We start from the raw sequence: 16,752 nt of genomic DNA, 5'->3' as shown, positions 1-16,752 counted from the left end.
TGACCCACAGTGACACTGTATAAGGTTTCTGAGGAGCAGTTGGTAAGCTTCAACCGCCAACCTTGCGGTCCAAACTAACTTTACAGTCCAGCGCATTAATCCACAGCACCACACCAAGACTCCTATTAAACACTTAGGGCCCAACTAATTTATATTCTCTTTAGATCGATGACTAAAAGGAGAAATAAAGAAACACTGAAATGAATGATTACAATGAACTTATTTATTTTAATTGTTAAAATCTACCACATTCCTATAAGCTCACTTGTTGTTGTTGCTAGGTGCCAACGAGTCGGTACCGACTCATAGCAACCCTCTGCACAACAGAAGTAAACACGGCCCGATCCTGCACCATTCTCACTATTGTTGCTATGCTTGAACCCATTGCTGCCATCACTGTCCCAATCCATCTCATTGGGGATCTTCCTCTTTTTCTCTGACTCTCCATTTTACCCAACATGATGTCCTTCTCCAGGAACTGGTCCCTCCTGATAATACTTCTGAAATATGAAAGATGAAGTCTGGTCATCCTGGCTCACAATTAATATTAACCAAATGACAAGCAAACAAATAAAGAAACTAATTGCTGTCTAGTTGATTCCAACTCATGGAGACCACATGTGTGTCCATGGAGAACTGTGCTCCAGAGGGTTTTCAATGACTGAATTTTGGGAAGTAGATTCCCAGGCCTTTCTTCTTGAGGTACTTCTGGGTGATTGACATAACCAACCTTTAAGTTAGCAGCAAGTGCATTAACTGTTTGAACAACCCAGGCAGGGGCTCTTCATCAATATAGATTTATTTGCATATATCATTAAAAGTTAACTATATTATTTTTAAACTTGAAATATATATAAAACATTGGAGAATAAGCATTGGAATACAGGTTAGTTTGAATTGCAAGGTCAGCGGTTCAAACCCATTCAGCCACTCCTCAGAGACCTTATCTAGAGTCACTCTGTGTCAGAAGGGACTTGTTGACACTTAACAACATGTTAAGTGCCATCTAGTCATTTCTGACTCAGAGCAACCCTGGATAGAGTTTCCAAGGAACATTTGATGGGTTAGAACTTCAGAACTTTCAGAGAGTGACTTCTGGATTAGCACTTGTCAGCAGTTCAAATCCATCAGCCACTCCTCAGAAACCAGATACAGCTGTGAGTTGGAACCGACTTGACAGCATTTAAAATAACAACCACACACACACACACACATATATATATAAGATATATGTTTTTGTTTTCATATATACACACACACACACATACATAGGCAGTTCAAACTCACTAGGCGCTCCTTGGAAACCCTACACAGAGTGACGATGAGTCAGAACCGATTTGATGGCACTTGAAAACTATATGTATATATTTATCTTCCCCTTCACCCAAGTCCATGTGTGTCTGTCCTATAGCAATTTGCCCTTCTTTTCCCTTATACAAAGACTTATAACCATCAAAGACTGTTTCATTTAGTATGGAAATCTTTTCTTGACTATTTACAATATTGGTCTCATGCAATATTTGTCCTTTTGTGATTGACTAATTTCACTCAGCATGATAGCCTCCAGGTTCATCCATGAGGTGTTTTGCAGAGTCCTGGTTATTCTTTGATACTTTGTAGTATCCCACTGTGTGCATGTACCACGGTTTGTTTACCCATTCTTCAATTGATGGGCATATAAGTGTTTCCATCTTTTTACTACTATGTATAGTACTGAATTAGGGGTCCTGGTGTGGCGCTGTGGACTACTGCGTTAGACTGCAAAGTCTTTTGAGCCACACGGGCGTTGGTTCAAGCTTACCAGTTGCTCCTTGGAAACCCTATACAGGGTTGCTATGGGTCAGAACCGACTTAATGGCACTTAACAACAACAACATAGTGCTGCATTGAACATAAGTGCACATGTATCTATTCATGTTATGGCTTGTATTTCTCTAGAATCTATATTAAGTATTAGGATTGCTAGATCATACAGCATTTCTTTCCATCTTTTTAAGGAAGTGCCATACTGTTTTCCACAGTAGTTGCACCATTTAACAGCCCCACCAGCAATGTATAAGGGTTCTAGTATGTCCATGTTTCACTAGCATTTGCTGTTTCTTGTTCTTTTATAGGTTTTTTGTTTTTGTTTTTTAACTTTTCTATTATGCTGGAGTAGGACTGTATCTCATTGCTGTCTGATTTGCATCTGGCTTTGTACATTAAACACTGGACTGCTAACCACAAGGTTGATCGTTCAAGTGCACCAACTGCTCTGCAAGAGAATCATGAGGCTTTCTGTTCCTGAAAAGAATTACAGCCCCACTGGAGTCCTGGTGTGGTGCTGTGAGTTAATTCATTAGACTGCAAAGCTGTTTGAACTGCAAGGTTGGTGGTTCATGCACACCAGCTACTCCTCAGAAGCCCTATACAAGGTCGTTATGGGTCAGAACCAACTCGACGACACTTAACAGTAACAGCATGATTTAGAACCAACTCAAGTGCACTTCAGCAAACAACAAATAACTGATGACCACATGCATTTCTACCTATATTTGTTGACTGTCTGAATGTCTTCTTTGGTCAAGGATCTTTTCATGTCTTTGGTTCAGTTTTTAAATTGGATTATTTGTCTTTCTGTTGTTGAGGTGCTGAAGTTTTCTGTAACTGTTAGAGTCTGTTGTCTGATATGTTGTTGCTATACATCTTCTATTTCTTAGCACAATAGTTATATTTTCTTTTGAAACTAATCATTAAAGAATTACATACAGAGAGGTTACATATAAAGTATTATAATTAATAGTGGTTAAGCATTGGAAAACTGAAAGGTAATAAGTTTGAATGTATCAGCCACTGCATGAGGGAGAGATGAGATAATCTTCTTCTGTAAAGGTTTACATCCTTGGAAACCCTGTGAAGCAGCTCAACTCAGCCCACATGTCAGAATTAACTTAATAACAATGGGATTTCCTTGCCATACATACAGTATTAAGAGCAAGAGATGTTTTCAAAGCTTTGATAATTATAGTTTGTGCTGGACAAAAGATGAAGGGGCTATCTGAAAACAGCTATAAAGTTAGAAATCATTTTCCCTCAGGCCCAAGAACATGTGGCAGTAAGGAATCTGCAATAGAACCCGACTGCTATCAAGTTGATTCTGATTTGGTGACTCTATGTAGAGTTTCTGAGGCTGTAGATCTTTGCAGAAGCAAAAAGCTTCTTCTTTCTCCAAGGAGAGGCTTGAGTTCAAACTGCTGATCTTGTGTAGCAGCCCAACACGCAACCCACTTATGTTTGTAAGCCACTAGGAGTTTGTAACACTTGCCTGAGCAGGACAGAAGGCAAAGAAACACGTGGCTAAGAGACTGAGGGCCAGAGAGAGGTGTGCCTGTGACATGGATGACAAGAATTACTCCTGATCAGAGAAATTATGTGTCCTGAGTTGTTGATAATCCAGAATTATACCCTGTATTAACAGATCAATGTTCAACCATTTCTAGAGGTTGGGCATAAATGATCAAGAACTAGTGGCATTGAAGGAAAAATGCCAAGGTACATTGAAGGTGAAAAACAAAGCTCTAGGAACAGATAGAATTCAAATAGAAACATGTCAACAAACTGATGCAACACTGGACGTGCTCACTCATCTATGCTAAGAAATTTGGAAGACAGCTAAATGGCCATTCAATTGGATGAGACCCAAATTTGTGTCCATTCCAAAGAAAGGTGACCCAACAGAAGGCAAAAATCATTTAACAATATCACTAATATCAAATGCAATTAAACTTTTGCTGATGATCATTCCCAAAAGGTTGCAGAAGTACATTGATAGAGAGCTGCCAGAAATTCTGCTACCCAAGACCTCTTTAAAGTGTTCAAGAGCAAAGATGTCAGTTTGAAGACCAAGGAGCACCTGACCCAAGCCATGGTATTTCCAGTAGCCTCATATGCATGTAAAAGTTGAACAACGAATAAGGAAGACTGTAGAAGAATTGATGCATTTGAATGGAATGCTAGAAGAATAACCAGATACATGCTGGAAGAAGTATAGCCAGAATTCTCCTTAGAAGCCAAGATTGCAAGGCTTCAACTCTTTTTCTTTGCATATGTTGTCAGGGAGGATAAATTCACAGAGGAGGACAACGTAGAGAGTCAATACAAAAGAGGCATACCCTTAACAAGATGGGCTGACGATGGCAACAAACAGTGGTCTCAAATATAACAACCAATTGTGAGTATGGCGTAGATCCAGGCGGTGTTGGATTATTTTGTGCCTAGGGTCACTATGCGTCAGAACTGGCTTGGTGGCACCTAACAACAGCAGCAACAAACTTCCATTTTAACCTTATAACCGTGAGAATTGTCTGTGAATTCTACATGACTATTGCGATGCATTATGGAACCCAGCAGGGAAGCAGAGTGCCATAGCAGGGAAGGTTGGTATCAGAATAAGATAAAGGAGGTTGGTGGGTAGAGGCATGTCTGACTTCCACCTCATAGGAAACAGCCTTGGACTGATGTGGAGTCTGATTCTTCTTCCCTTTTGTGAAGCCAAAGTCTATCAGGCATAGCCCTCACATCTATTATTTTGCAATGCCCTTCTCCAAAGCATGTGCTAACTTGGCTGGGCCATGATTCTCGTGCCTTGGCAGTTATATAATGATGTAATTTGGCAGTTAGGTAATAATATAATCATCCTCCATACTGATGGAACAGCTAAAGAGTTGTTACGTGGCTAGGGTGGGATGCAACATCCTTACTCAAGTCACAACCCTGGTCTGATGTTATAAGAGGAGCGATTCCGCGAGGTGTGGCCTACATCATCTTGTATCTTGAGCAGAGAAGAGGGAACATTGTGTGATGAAACCCACATACAATTGTTAACTACAGATTAGTAAATACAAGTAAGCCCATGCTTAGTTTGTTTATTGTGTAGTCTGCTTCTGATATTAAAACAATTAATACAAGTGTATCATGAAGAAAAAATATGTTAGACAAACAAGAATCTTTGAAAGAGTGGAAGGACAGGAACTGAACATCCTTTACAGCAGGAGTAACAGCAGCAAGTAAAAGAAAACCCCCCAGGAGAAAGATTTACAGCCTCAGAAATCCTGTACGGGGTCACTATGAATCAGAACTGACTCCACCGCACATAATCACCCCAAAAGAAAACCCACTCCTCTCAGCCCCTGACTATCAGCTTTGGTCTTCACGGGACTAATGAGACACTGAGAATGACATTGGAAGTTTATTTTTGTTGTTCTTTTTATGTATTTTTTCATGAAGATGTGGAGCATCACCTTACTGAAAGCCAGGTGCGATCTCTATACTAAGTGGCTTTTTCAATTACATAGTTAAGGACCAGTTAAGGACCCAAGACGCTTTGGTTGATACACAGTAATACAGTCAAGAGACTAAGTCTCTTTTAGAATCCTAAATGTGGTAAGGATTCCAGAATACTTCCTCCATTTACCAACACATGAAATAAGAACCAGAAATTTCTACACTGCTAAAGTAAAATAGCCTTACATGATCTCCTTTTCAGTTAATTATCCTGGCATTGATTGGCCTCTTCAAAAGGAAGGAAATCAAATGCAGATTGGGCATTGTGTTATTTGCAAAAAAAAACTGGAAAGACTCCAATGATGCAAAACAGAAAAGACAGTAGTTTCTTTGACCTTTGGTAATTTCCAACTGTTCTTTTCATACCCATTAACATAAATGACTAAGCAGTGAAAGTGGTTATGTCCAGAACCCACATAAAGGCATATTTGCACCATTACTTTCACTAATAAAAGGTTTCACACACGCATTGAGAAACACATATTTGTTTTTAGGACTTTTGATTAAGGACAAATAACACTGTAATCTTACTATGAACTATTTATATCTATATCAATATATTCAATTATCTTGTAATGATTAAACACGATTCAATATTAATTTTTGTTTGTTTAAGAATGGCAATAATGCCACTTAGATTCAAAGAATTAGGGAAAAAACTGGCATCAATTATTTAAAAATGTACATGTGACAAAGTTAAAGATAAACAGAAAGAATGACTTGATAGTTGCTGTTGTTGTTAACTGCCATCAATCAGTTCCATCTCATAGTGACCCTATATAGAGTTTGCAAGGGATGCCTAGTGGGTTTGAACCATTGACCTTGTGGTTAGCAATCCAGTGCTTATCCTTGAGTGCCACACCAGGATTCCAAACTGATGACAGATAATACCAAATAAAAGGAAGTATCTAAAAGCTCATTAAAAGAATGCAAAATGCATAGCATCAATATATAATTTAGAATTTACAAACAATTTCCAAATGACAAAAACAAGATAGCCCTTTTCTTTGAACCATATTGAATTTGCACCTGAAATTTAAATATGTCTTTATCTAGATTAGACCTGCAATGATCTCTTCATCTATGATCCTCAAAATGTTCGGTTTTAAGATTGTGTCATGAAAGGCAGCGTCTTTTTTACTAGTGTGCACATGAGAGTGCCTTTGTAGACTATCTCTACCCCATTTCAACTACTCTTTCGTTCCTGTAATCTGTCTTGGTTATGTACAAAGAGTATGACCATCAAAAGGATAATAAATGGCCTCAGCCAGTGGAGTATGTAACACGTAGAGTGAGAACTGATTTGTTGGTTGTGAAGGAAGCCATAGAGCATGGAAATCACTGCAAACTCACAATGAGGTACCCATCTATTGCTCACAGACAGGTGAGCACTGGGGGCTAAGAAGGTCAGTGAGATCACACAGTATTCAACTATTAAACGAAACCAATTTCTCTGAACTTCAGCCACATTTCATATGCCACACATATATCCCTCCTCAATGTCCAGTCCTTATGTTGTTAAGTACTGTTGAGTCGATTCTGACCCATATAGCAACCCTGTATAGGGTTTCCAAGGAGCAGCTGGTTAATCCTTATAGAGAACTGAAATCAAACAAGATTTATGTGATCCATCAGTAGAATAATAATAATAATAAATAGATGAGAATTGTTTTGAAAGAATTATGGAATGCATTCTTAAACTCTCTTCCACAGTGAGGATGAGTCCACAGAAAGTTGGAGATAATCAAGGACCACATTCATCAGCTGAGTATGATAATCCTTTTTATCATCTTCGTCCCTTCATCTGGCCTGATGAACCATATTCTATATGCAACTTTTAAAATAGTATAATAAATTGGCTTTCATTGTAATTAAACTATAAGTGGCTATTTTTCTGGGTGTTTCTAACTTATTTTGACATGTCCCATTCATCAACATAACTTTGAACATGAATCTGCTCCATGACTCTAAGGTGGTCAGATTTAATATTCAATTTTGGGAGAAGCTGATAATACTGGTACATAGATTAGTATTGGTTAAAAGATTCAACATTTTCCCTCAAACTTTTACACAAGCTGAATTAAAGCACATGCAACATAGGTGACTTGTCAACACAGCAGGTAACAAAGAGTTTCAAAAAACTGTCCTCAGAATTCTTCTCAGTCACTACTGACTGACTTTAGCAACTAACCCAGGACAGATAAACTCGAGGCTATTTGAAAGTGAGCCTCTGTACTTGAAACCCCAAAGGAGGAAGCATTTCTTCCTTTGTAGAAGCTGACTGTATTGGATACAGTTCATTGACTGAGTAGATCATCATTAAACATAGTACCAGGTCATGAGATAGGCAGAAATGATGCCCCTTTAGAGATATCTAAATCCTAACCCCCAGATCTGTGACTATCTAAAGTTATATTAAACCTTTCATGTTCTGTGAGGCATACAGCACCCACCTACATCTCCTCCTCTGGGGTTTATTGGGCAGCTGCTTTCCCTCCAGCCTTCAGGAGGGGACCTGTATAACTGTTTGAAACAGGAGAAATGGGCAGGTGTGACAAGTCACTGTTTTTACAGGGTATGTATTGTATAAGGTGATTCATCGCGGAGGTGTGATATTGCCAAACTTTCATCTCTTGGCTTTTTTAATGGGAAATAAGCCTTGTAAAGAGGAATACGGTGGCCCCACATGGTAAGTATTAGACTACAAACCATAAGGACCACGGTTCGAGGCCGCCAGCCACTCTGCATGAAAAAGATGAGACTTCCTGCTCCCTTCAAGACTTAAAGCCTCATAAACCCTATGCAAAGTCACTATGAGTCAGGAGCGACTCCATGGTACCACCGCTAAACCCTAAACAGGAGCCCTGGTGTGGCACTGTGGATTAATGTGCTGGACTGCAAGGCTGGTCTGAACTGCAACATCGGCAGTTCAAGCTCACCTGCCACTCCTCAGAAACCTTATAAAAGGTTGCTATGAGTTGGAACCAAGTCGATGGCACTTAACAACAACAAATCCTATACAGGATCACTGTGAGTTGGAATTGACTGACAGCTCTTAGCAACAAAGGAGCTCTGGTAGTGTAGTGGTTATGAATTGGGCTGCTAACCTCAAGGTCAGCAGTTCAAAACTACCAGCTGTTCTGTGGGAGAAAGATGAGGCTTTATGCTCCCATAAAGGTTTACAGCCTCAGAAACCCTGTACAGGGTAGGTATGAGTCGGAACAGACTCCACGGCATATAACTACCACTTAGCAACAACAAACCTTATATTTCTGGGTTCCTGGGCATTTTTTGGAAGTTATCCTTCTTGTGATGATTCCATGTTCACAAGAATGCAGAATTGCAAGCACTCTAAATTGAATGCTCCTATCAAGGAATCTGGAAGAGGGTGCCGAGTCAAGAAGGACATACGTGTCCCACAGATCCCAAAATCCAGAGAGAAATATGCTGAGAACACATGATATCAGAAAAATTCAAGATGGAAAATAATTGGGTCATGAAAGCATTAAAGTGGCTGATGAGATTAAGTTGCTAAATAACTGCTCTTGAAACAGGTAAATTATTCAGGATTATTTCAGTGGACCAATGTACTCACAAGGTTCTTAAAAATTAAAAAAGGAAGCCAAGGAAGAAGAGAGAGAAAACCAGAGGAAGAAACAGAGACATGGAAGATTGAGAAAGACTCAATCCTACTTTACTGGCTTTAAGAATGGAGGAAACGAGCAATGAGCCAAGGAATGTGGTGGTCTTTGTTGCTGTTGTTGTTGTTAGGGGCCATGGAGTTAGTATGGACTCATAACAACCCTATGTACAGCAGAACGAAACATTGCCCGATCATGGGCCAACCTCACTATTGTTGCCACACTTGAGTCCATCGATGCTGCCACTTGGCCAGTCCATCTCTCTTCCTCTTTTTCTCAGACCCTCCACCTTACCAAACATGATATCCTTTCTCCAGCAACTAGTCCCTCCTGACAATATGCCTGAGTATGAGAGATGAAGTTTGACCATTCTGGCCTCAAAGGAGCACTCTGGATGCACTTCTTCCAACACAGATCTGTTGGTTCTTTTGGCAGTCAATGGCACTTTCAATATTCTCCTCCAACACCATAAATCAAATGTGTCAATTCTTCTACTGTCTTCCTTATGCACTGTCCAGCTTTCGCATCCATATGAGGTTATTGAAAATACCATGGATTGGGTCAGGAGCTACTTAGTTGTCAAGCTGATGTCTTTACTCTTCAACACATTCAAAAGGTCTTGTGCAGCAGATTTGCCTAATGCAATACTTCCTTTGATTTCTTGACTGCTACTTCCATGAGTGTTGATAGTTGATCCAAGAAGAATGAAGTCCTTAACAACTTCAATCTTTTCTCCATTGATAAGAATGTTGTTTATTGGTCCAGTGGTGAGGATTTTTGTTTTCTTGACATTGATATGTAATCCATACCGAAGGCTGTGCTCTTTGATCTTCATCAGTAAATGTTTCAAGTCCTCTTCACTTTCAGCAAGCAAGGTTGTATCATCTGCATATCGCAGGTTGTTAATGAGTCTTCCTCCAATCCTGATGCCATGTTTTTCTTCATAGAACCCAGCTTCTTGGATTATTTGCTCAGTATACAGGTTGAATAAGTATGGTGAAAAATAAAACCCTGTCATACAACTTTCTTAATTTTAAACCATTACGTGTTCCCATGTTCTGTTCAAACAACTGCCTCTTGGTCCATGTGCAGATTCCTCATGAGCACACTTTGCAATGTTGTCCATAGATTGTCATGATCCACACAATTTAAAAGCCTTTTCATATCCAATAAAGCACTGGTAAACATCTTTCTGATATTCTCTGCTTTCATCCAAGATCCATCAGACATCAGCAATGATATCCCTTGTTCCACGTGCTCTTCTGAATCCAGCTTGAACCTCTGGAAGTTCTCTGTCAATGTATGCTTGCAGTCGTTTATGTATTACCTTTAGTAAAACTTTACTGGCATGGGATATCAAAGAAATTGTCCAATGATTTCCGCATTCCGTTGGGTCAGGAAGGACCAGTTGCTGGTGAAGGATATCATGTTTGGTAAGGTGGAGGGGCAGAGAAAAAGTGGAAGACCCCCAGCGTGATATATTGGCAAAGTGGCAGTATCAATGGATTCAAACGTGGCAACAAGAGTGAGGTTGGCCCAGGATTGGCCAGTGTTTCATTCTGTAGTACATAGGGTCACTATGAATCAGTACCAACTCAATGGCACCTAAGAACAACAAGGAGGAGCTGGTGGATTTGAACTGCCAATCTTGTTATTTGCAGTCCCCGCTGATCCACACCAGGAGTCCTTTTTGTTGTTGTTGTTGTTGTTGTCATGTGCCATGGAGTCAATTCCGACTCATAGCAATCCTGTACAGGGTTTCCAAGGCTGTAAATTTTTACTGGAGCAGAAAGCCTCATCTTTCTCCCATGGAACAGCTGGTAGTTTCGAATTGCTGAGTTAATTAAATGTTTGACCAAAAAAAGCAGGGTAATTTTTAAGTTGATAATTTTGTATGGCCTGCGAATGAAGTTATAATTTTCAGCAGAAAAAAGCTTCCCAGCGCTGCTATACAGAGTTGCTATGAGTCAGAATGGACTGGCCGACACTTAACAAAAACAAGTGGCAGCTGAGGAAAGTGTAAGATGTACCCAGGAGTATATCCTTAAATGACTGGGCTAGTACTGGTTTGTACAATGGCAGCCGCAATGGGCTTAAGCATAGCAACAATTGAGAGGCTGGTGCAGGACGGGGCAGTGTTTTTGTTCTATTGAGCATCAGGTCGCTCTGTGTCTGTTTCAACTCGACAGCACTTAACAGTAACAACAGTACTGACTCAATGGGCAACTTCAATGTAATAACAAAGTTAAAAACAAAATGAGGTAAAAATATGTCAAGATATAAAAGTGTTATTTGAAAAGAGAGCATATTAGCAAAAATGAATTCTTAATTACTGTAACCATGTTTACTGATTACTGGATAAATGGAGATTGAAAATGACATTAGTTTTATTTTTCACCAAAGTAACTAAAGTCTGTCATTGTTTTGTCTTCATTGTTTCAAATTGGAGAGACATGTATATTCTCCAAAATTATCTGTACGTATACTTTGACCAAAGGTTCTAGAATAAATTGTTATCTTTCAACTTTTAGAAAACTTGATAAGAAAAATGCCACAACTTTTCATGATTTTAGCCTTTTTCAACTTCACTTTTTCCCCTGAAATTGTGTCTCATTGGCCAATTTGGTTATTATAATTTTTAATAAAACAAATTACAACTTTTAACAGGTTTAATTCAATTTACAACAAATGTGTCTAATTAAGTTAAAGATCTTTGAAAATTGCTAACTCTTAGGGGTAATATCACCACTACTGACAATGAAATAATTGATCATTCCCACTGAGGCACAAAAGTATGAAAGTTCTAATGAGAAAGTAGGGATTGAAGTGCTTGGAAGGGGTCCAAAGAGACTCCCAAACTCTTTAGCTGTTATTTCCAATGAAAGTCTTGGAATGGGAGTTGGAGGTTATGACAGGGGGTTGGGAAGGGACCGAAGAAACTTATTCCAGAGTACTGAAAGCATACTGAATACAAACTTCAAAAAACTGTCATCCTTTGGACCAAAAATCACCAAAGTGTGCTTGCCTTTTTACAAAGAATACATATTTTATTCAATAAGTGTATGTTGCTGTTTTTAAAATACTTGTTTAGCCATTTTCTTTAGCAGCTTTTGGTAGAGTCCCAAATGTAATATTAGAATGTTTCTGTTTTGTTTTCATTCAAGAGAAATGTCTTAGAGTAAGAGAATGAGTAGATCTGGGGCTGGTAAGATAATTGAGGTATATGAGATTTAAAGACAACTCTTTTTTCATACTGAATAACACGAGAACAGGAAGTAGAGGTGGTGGTAGTTATGTACTGTGGAGTCAGTTTTGACTCATGGTGACTCTGTATAGTTTCCCAGGCTGTAAATCTTTATGGGAGCAGCCTCATCTTCCTTTCTTCCAGGAACGGCTGGTAGTTTCAAACTGCTATCCTTGAGGTTAGCAGCCCGAATGTAACCACTACGCTACGAGAGCTCCTTAGAACAGAAGTTGTGGTGAAGTGCCTTCGAGTCGATTCTGACTCATAGCAACCCTGTGTATAGGGTTTCGAGGAGCAGCTGGTGAGCTTGAACCACCGACCTTGCAGTTCAAATGGCTTAGCAGTCTGGAGACCTATTCCACAGCACCACACCAGGACTCCAGAGCAGGATGTGGTGGTGGTTATGGGCCGTGAAGTCAGTTCCAACTCATAGCAACCCTGTACAGGGTTTCCAAGGCTGTAAATCTCTACGGGAGCAGAAAGTCTCATCTTTCTCCCGCGGAAGAGCTGGTAGTAGTCACTTATTAATCTTCTCACAGTTAACTATTGAAACTGCCCATCTGACTTTAGGAAGTTGCTTAGGTTGGCAGCTACTCTGCCAGTGAGAAGGAGAACATTTACCTAGAGCTTGTATTTATTAGGATTCATTAGTTAAAATGTTTACAAGGATTTCACAGAAAATAGTTGAATACTTTATGCATAATGGGAGTTTTATTAATAACTAGACCAATACTGCAAAAACAGCTAGCTTTGAAAGCAATTACTTTCATGAGCTGTGTGCCAGAATGTCATCAGGAGCCTTCCAGGACATTTGATGCTAAAAAATGGAAGGATGAGGCGAGATGAAGCTACGAACAGACTAAGAGCAGAGCTCCCAGCTGGAATCTGGTTCTTCTATTTACTCTTGTGCTATATTGTAAATTAATTAATTTTTGGACCTCTGGTACTTTTAAATATTGTGGTATCAAGAGGATTAAACAAAAGCACATTCTCTTCAGATGCCTAGGAAGTGGAGGTCAACTTTAAAAGTGGATGGTTTAAAAAACAAAAAAGAGGATAGTTTTATGATGCAAAGTTTGCAGGCTATTAACTAGGCAAAAAAGTCATTGCATAAACCTGGCTTCTAATGTTTTATCCAGTATCCTGGTGTGGCACTGTAGAGTAAAATCTGGAATTCTAACCTCAAGTTCAGTGTTTCAAACCCACTAGTCATTCCTCAAAAGCTGCTCCTATTCAGGGTCACCATGAGTTAGAACCAACTCAAAGGCACATGACAACAACATTTTTTTATCCACTATTAAAGGAGCTCTGGTAGCGTAGTGGTTACGAATCGGGCTGCGAACCTTAAGGTCAGCTGTTCGAAACTACCAGCCGCTCCGCGGGAGAAAGATGAGGCTTTCCACGCCCATAAAGATTTACACTCTCGGAAACCCTGTACAGGGTCGCTATGGGTCGGAACCGACTCGACGGCACTTAACAACAACAACAAAGGTAATGAAAAAAACAAATCACAGTGGAATGTGGATACAATTCCAAAAGCATCTGCAGGGCAGTTTTCAGACACTGAAGTGGAAAAGAAAATGACTTAACTTTGAATCCTCTTTGCTTTTTACTTAAAATAATCATTTGGACAGTGTTTGGATAAATAGTTATTTGGTAGTAAGAAGCCAGATATGGAAATGCATCCCAACCCATTAATAACCCAGAATATGTTGAAAACATGGGAGAGAGAAAATTATACTCACAATGTATTTAAAAATTACATCTAGAGGTTGATGAAGTACTATCATGTGAAGAGGGTATGGTAACGCTCTGAGATTTTGTTGTGGAGTTTAGTCTTTCCTATCCCAAAAAATGTGTTCACATGCAAACTCTTACATCATCCCGTCCCAAAAATAATAGTTTAGTTCAGATATAAATCAAGTTAAAATGAAGATGAAGATAAATTACAAAGAGGAAATAACCAAAGGTTGGCAAGTCTGAGGGTGTCATTTTGTCTCCTGTCTGAATCAATGAGTGTCTCCTGATAGTATTAAATAAGGCTTTGTTCAATTGAGTTCTAATGAACAGAGTGGAGTTGAGTAGAGTTGAGGCATTGAGTTGAAAATACACATAGCATAAAAAATGGTCTTATTTAGTCATTTATATACTCATATATATTTTTATACAGCTATAACCTGTTATGTATTGTCCTTGAGTGAACTCCAATATAGGTGGTCCTGAGGTCTAGTACTATGGGTTAATGTGCTGGATTGCAAATTCAGTTTGAACCACAAGGTCAGCAGTTCACAGTCTCCAGATGCTTCTCAGGAGCCCTATACAGGGTCACTATGGGTCGGTACCAACTTGATTGCACTTAACAACAATATAGGTATATAAGTCGTGCTGGGGGTTAATACACTGGGCAGCAAAATTGATTTGATCCACAAGGTCAGCAGTTCAAACTCACCAGATGCTCCTCAGAAACACTATACAAGGTCACTTTGGGTCAGAATCGACTCTATGGCACTTAACAACAACAACATACAGATATATGCAATATAAGAAACAAAACACGTAGCATAGCATAGGAGTATAGGTTTTAAAGCCAGATTGAATTGACTTTAAACATCAGTTCTGTCACAAAATAGCTATGTGAGCCTAAGTAAAGCATTTAATCTTCCTAAAATAAAACCTGTTAATTCTGATTCCAAGGTATGTAGAGAAGTTAAAAAAGAAAATATGCACAAAGCTATTAATAATTATTTGTCCTGAAGAAGTGCTTAAAATTCATGAATATAATTATTTTTTATGATTACTACCAATAACAGCAGGGTTATATTTTCTATACATATGATAATGAAATTATCTCAATTTCAGTCTCTTCTCCCCAGTTGCTTACAGAGAAGTATCAATGTTATAAAACAAAATTTAAATTCTTCCAATTGTGTCAAGAGAAGAGAAGTTTTAGTAATTATTAATCTATATCTTCTTTAAGATGTCTAATTAAAGGCCTAAATGTAGAGGAACTATAGCCTCATAAAATAGTGCAAAAATATTTAACATCATATATTAACTTTTTCTTTCCAATTTAATCCTTAGTTGTTTTATTTAGTCACCTATTATAAAAAGGAATTTGTGTTGATAGCTCTGAGGAAATTTAGAAATTAAAGAGCTAATTAAATTCATTCTGAGTAATTTTTAGTCTCTGTATCAATATATATGTTCACACACATTCATGCATCTATAAATGGTCCAGTGTTGCAGAATATCTCTAGAAATCTACTTTTTATGATGTCTGCTTTGACTAATCCTTTCCCTTGGATAAATAAACCTACCCTTTAAGCAACAATCCCAAAGTAATCATATTGAACCTTTTTTGTTATGAAAGAGGTTCTAAGGAAAGTCTTTACATTTTTTTCTTTTTCTTTTAATTAATTGTGATTTAGGTGGAAGTTTACAGAGAAAATTGCTTTTCCACTCAACAATTCATGCACATTTTGTTTTGTAACACTGATTTCAATCCCCACAATGTAACAACACTCTTCCCAATTCCTCCATGTTTACTATTTCCTTAGTTTCTCTTTCTGATCCCTTTCTGATTTCTGAGCTGTAGCCCAAGGCAGCTGCTGCCCTTTTCTCTCCTAGGGTTGATTGTTCCAATGATTGGGTAGCTCTTTGGGGGTGGTGTTCACTGTACACACCTGTCTATTGTTTGGCTGAAAGTTGAGCCACAAGAGTGAGTTCAGTTCCAGATCTGAAAGGTGTCTGAAGCCATAGTCTCAAGGGTTCCACCAGTCTCTACAAGACTAGTAAGACTGGTCTTTCTTTTGATGATTTTAAGCTTAATTTTAACTTACTTAAGTAATATAAATGGTCTATAAAATCGTTAATGAATGATTGAATGATCTCTCACCTTTACAAAGAGTTTGGAATCGTCATAGCTATTCTCAGATGATAGAACTGGTTATTTTTAAATACAACCTTAAAAATATATATTTGGAATATAAGGAAACCACAATTGGTGCCCATTTATGAGAGTATATTTTCAATAACATATAATCATTCCAAGTTATCACCCTGAAACAGAAATAAAGTCATGATTTGCAAAATACTTGGCTGATTGGATATTGCATATATGCTACTATGTACTCTTTTTTGGGCTCCAACAAATAAAAATGATAGCATGTGCCATGTTATTTTAATATAACTGAATAATTATTATATGTAATTCTCTGTGGATTCCTAATGTGGCACTATAGGATTAGCATTGGACTGCAAACCATAAAGTCGGCAGTTCAAACCTACCAGCTGCTCCTTGGAAGCCCTATACAGGCTCACTATGAGTCTAACCAACTCGATGGCACTTGACAAAAATATACTTTTCTGTAAACAACTGGGAGAAGAGACCAGGATCCACATTATTTTCATTGTCATATGTGTCAAGAAAGTGAGGTAGCACAAGAGGCACGCACTCATCTCTGCCAAGAAATTTGGAAGACAACTATCTGGCTGACTGATTGGAAGAGATCAATATTTATGCCCATTCCAAAGAGAGGTGACCCA

General features: G+C 38.6%; 1 protein-coding gene across 1 annotated transcript in view; it reads right to left on the bottom strand.

The window, feature by feature from the left end:
• Positions 1-16,752, bottom strand: part of LOC102831105 (orofacial cleft 1 candidate gene 1 protein-like) — a 362,030-nt gene that overhangs the window by 546 nt on the left and 344,732 nt on the right. The window lies entirely within an intron of this gene.

Source organism: Chrysochloris asiatica, unplaced genomic scaffold (assembly GCF_000296735.1).
Source record: "Chrysochloris asiatica unplaced genomic scaffold, ChrAsi1.0 scaffold00060, whole genome shotgun sequence".
Classification (NCBI taxonomy): Eukaryota; Metazoa; Chordata; class Mammalia; order Afrosoricida; family Chrysochloridae; genus Chrysochloris; species Chrysochloris asiatica.
This window is presented reverse-complemented; position numbering and strand designations above follow the sequence as displayed.